This window comes from Xenopus laevis, chromosome 3L (assembly GCF_017654675.1).
Source record: "Xenopus laevis strain J_2021 chromosome 3L, Xenopus_laevis_v10.1, whole genome shotgun sequence".
NCBI lineage: Eukaryota > Metazoa > Chordata > Amphibia > Anura > Pipidae > Xenopus > Xenopus laevis.
Window position 1 is genome coordinate 125552017 of NC_054375.1, and position 4691 is coordinate 125556707.

Consider the following 4691-nt stretch of genomic DNA (forward strand, 5'->3'; position numbering starts at 1 on the left):
TTTGTTTGTAGAGAGACCACACTCTGCTGATTATCTGACAGGCTTTAAACAATACCAGAAAAGGGGAAGGCCAGAGTTCTCTTTGCACGTTCACATTCCAGAAAAATAATGCTTAAGACCCTACAATCAAGGCTCCACAAAAATATGGACCAAGATCTGCCAGATGTAAAGGCTGGCTTCAGAAGAACCAGAAGAGCTTTAGATCAAATGTCCAACATCTGCTGGATAATGGAGACACAAGCCAGTTCCACAAAAAAAGCATGTTTTATTTATGTATTTTTTCAATCTTTTGACTTTGTAGGTCATTACAAACTATGGTTGGTACTTGAAGATACAGGGGTGCTGGAACCGTAGATATTTGTCTCCTAAAGAACCTGTATGCAGAGCATGAAACAACAGTCACAAGCAAACAAGAAACTGTTTGGTTCAAGACTGGAAAGGTGTTTGACAATGCAGTATACACAATACAAATGGGTACCGCTCAGCCTATACAATTATAACAACTAACCGAGCTATGCTAATAGATGTTCACAATGCTGGCTCAAACTCAATATATCATGTAACATACTGTAAATCTTAGGAAGAAAGTAAGAAACCATTACAGTGACCCGATTGTAAATAAATCCAAGGTCATGCACCCGCAGGTGAGAAGCAGCAGATGCACACAGATGCACATATGTATATATATATATATATAGCCATTCACCAGTTGAAATTGGTAGCCCAGGTGTATCTACCCAAACCCGCATCTTAAGGGAAATCCAAATCTAAACATAATGTTGCCATGAAATAGTAGGCACACACCAATCTTTACTACATACTAGACATGTATGTATGCTTGAAGGCTATGAATACATGTCTGTGAACATAAAATGTGCTACTAAGCTAACGCATTTAGTAAACATTGATGTTTAACATTCTAGGAGTGCTTGCTATACATTTAAGGAAAATTCCATATAACAGCACTCCAATTATAAAAATGCATTTATTTTAATGGTTGTATGGCATAGAGAAGCACATTTCAAGCCAACAATGCTGTTTTCCATGCTGGATGAAGAGCGTTGTGCCCTAAAACAGCTACAATAAAAGCATTTTAATAATTGGAGCGTGTCATACGGAATTTTCTTGGGAACAGGCACCCACTGTGATGGGAAGGTGAGTGGCTCCACATTGTATGAATAATACTATATATTGTCTTAATGTCTATTCAATTTATATGCAGAAAGCATAATGTTAAAAGAAAAGAGTATAGAGAGAAAGATTAGCAACCCTTGGTATGTAGATAATACTATTCTGAAGGACTGAATAAGGAGGGCTTGAGAAGCCTGCTGCTCATGGAGAGAGAGAAGAAAGTAAGGGTCAGGGCACACAGGCAGATTCGGGGAGATTAGTCATCCGGCGACAAATCTCTTCTTCTGGGTGAGCTGCCTCCCCTAAATTCCCGCTGGCTAAAATGTAAATCGCCGGTGGGATGGCACTCAGAGTGATTCATTTTCCAAAGTCGTCTGAAGTTTCCTCATCAGGCAACTTCAGGCAACTTCGGAAAACAATTCACTCAAGTTCAACCTTTTTTTTCGAAATCTGCCTAACTGCTGTGTTTTTAGGAAAAATCCACAGCAAGTCCAGTTGATTTGACTTATTTCTACAGATATACAATTGTATAAAGTTTTATAGTATTAGAGTACAGTAAGGGACAGATTTACCAAAGGTCGAATTTCGAAGTGAAATATACTTCGTAATTCGACCATCGAATGGCTATACTTCGACTTTGAATATCTAAAGGAATTTGGGTCTGAAATATATTTTGTCCATTTACACACCATCATTCATGTCATTCAGACATTCAAGTTAGAGAGCAGTGGTGGGAATTGGCCACAAATGATGGTTGTGCTCATACACCACCTCTGCACTTTGTGTCGGATTCTTTTATGCCGCTAGAGCCTGGGCGCTCCCTAGAAAAGCAGCCATTCATGCATATAATTGTGTTACGGTTTTTGTTACAGTTTCATTAACCAATAAACTATTATTTTAATAACCCACCTTTATGAGTGCTTCTCCACTGGACTGGCCTTCATTCTCCAGCTGATGTCTGCGGCAACATTACATAATCTCTCCAATCACATTGTCTTCCAACAGGGGAGACTTAATTAAAAGCAAATGTCACAAGAGCACAGTGAGAGAGATGGTATCTAGGGATACGAGTTACCCAGAGTGAAAGGAAAAGGTGATGGAAAAGCCCTGAAACCTTTGTGTTTGGGTAATTATTTCATTTCTCACATTGAGTTTTTTCCCTTTCAGCCGTAATCGAGCATTTGAGAAAAATAATTTTGTGAATAAACCTTTTTACCCCATCCTGCAGTCTCTGCTAAAGTAATATTCTTAATGCAATGCCATTTACTTACAGCAATGGAACATGGATATGATTAAGCATTGTTATTGATAGACTGTAATGAATGCTCCCAGCATAATGAAATGCACCTATTATAATGGAGCAGGCATCCTGGCTATCCTCTAATTATAGATCTACAGAATTTTATTCTGCCATCTTCTTCTTCCTCTATCCTCCTCAGCCCAGTATCCTTATGATGCTGGTGTATTTATATGGCTGGAAAACATTTATGCACCAATCCAAAAAAACAAACTTATATGAGAAATAAAGTTTAAAGGGGTGGTTCACATTTAAAGGAGAAGGAAAGGTTAAAACTAAGGAAACTTTATCAGAAAGCTCTATATAAAAACCCTCAAAGTAATGCTGCTCTGACTCCTCTCTCAAGAAAAACACCACATTTATTTCCTTCTATTGTGCACACATGGACCTCTGTATCAGACTTCCTGTTTTCAGCTTAAACCTCCAGGGCTTGGGCTTGAGCATGCTCAGTTTGTTCCTCTCTCCTTCCCCCCTCCCCCTTCCTCTCTCTGCTGTAATCTGAGCCCAGAGCTTTGAGGGAGCAGCGAGAGACTCAGACAGGAAGTGATGTCACACCAAGCTAATATGACCGCTGCTATTCTAAACAAACAGAGAGAGTTTCTCTTTCTCTAAAACCACGAATGTCATGACATTTATCAAAAGATCTGAATAAAAAAAGTATGAATGGAAAATAACACTGAATGAGCTGAAAAAAGTATGAATAACTCTAAAACCTCTACAAATTTGAATTTTTCAGACAATTCCTAGTGAAAAAAAATCCAAAAACCTCTAAAAGTCCAAATGTATTTAAAATGCTCCAATAGGATCAGTGCAGCTCCCATTGACTTCTATAGGACCTTGAGAAGTTTTACCTGGAAAAGTTTTGTATTAGAGGTGTAACACCCCCCCCCCCCCGGGCCAAGGTTGTACATTCTTACCATATACCAAGTTCTGAGTCCCCATTGCAATGTGAAAAGGTACTAGGAATTACCTCTCATGGCAGTGCCTCTCCCTAATGGGATCTGGGAATACACCTGCAGGTGGCCTCATTAGGAAACATTCAAACACACACATGACCCACTACCCTGGGGAACCTGTTGCAGTCCAATTCTGGCACCTCCTTGCCAGTCAAAGTTCAACACTCCACTCCTGGCATACAAAGAGTCTCAGTCCCTTTTCCCCAAAGAGCATTTACTTTCCCCAGGGAACGCTACCTGCTCCAAAACCTCTCTTGCTGGACAGAGGTAATTTGCTCCCACGTGGCAGGCACAGCAACAAAGCCTGTTCAGAAACAGGTGACACGCTGGATCCTTTATTTTCTACCCTCCCTCGGGCACAACTCACCCGGGGATTCACACAGAAGGGTAGGCTCACAAAGAGCTGGAACAGGCATCCACAGTGATGAAATCCTCAGAAGCTCCAAGATCTCCTAGCCAAAAACATAACTTGCTTTATCCACCACTGCTGAACTATAGCTCCCAGCACTCTCCATAGTGCGTTTTACACAATTATCCACCAAACATCAGTTCCGAGGGTAAAAAAAGTTTTTTTATATAAGCTTTATCCTCTTAGTTTATATAGGTATTCCATATGCTTTGGTTCGCTCACCGTTCAGATGTGGTGGTTCGGGTGCAATATGCCCCGAACCCTGCTCTTATCAATATCCCACAAGGGGGAATACACTCATGTCCAAGAAAGCATTGGTTTTCCTCATTTATATATATAAATAGGATTGGCTTACCCTTTCGGTAGTGTGACCCGGGTGCTGCCGCCCCGAGTCCGTCGCTAAGGAAACAATCCACTGCATACAATCCAAAGGTGTGGGAGCGCACTTCCAAGGTCACAAATAGGTCGCTTCAGTTTTCTTAAAAAATTACTTTTATTTAGACATTGTTAAAAAAGAATTACATCAGCATTTGGTCTGACGCGTTTCGTATAAACATACTTCATCGGAGACCTAATCAAACTACCATCGTGTCTACCATTTATACCCACACTTATGACCAACCCCCTATGATGCAACACACCAGTTAATTCACTGATTAGTATCACCTGCACACAAAAAGTCTTAATAGTTAACAAATTTTTAAAAACATTACTACGCTCACTCCTGAGCTCAAATTGCTGATGTATCTTTCTGCATGGATATTTCTATGTTCAATATGGAAATGTTACAACATTTACTACATTCATATGTTAATAGTTAATCCTTGATAAATCCATATCTAAACGATGTTTCTACTAGTTCATTCAATGTTAAAATAAATTCAGATTTATTTATACT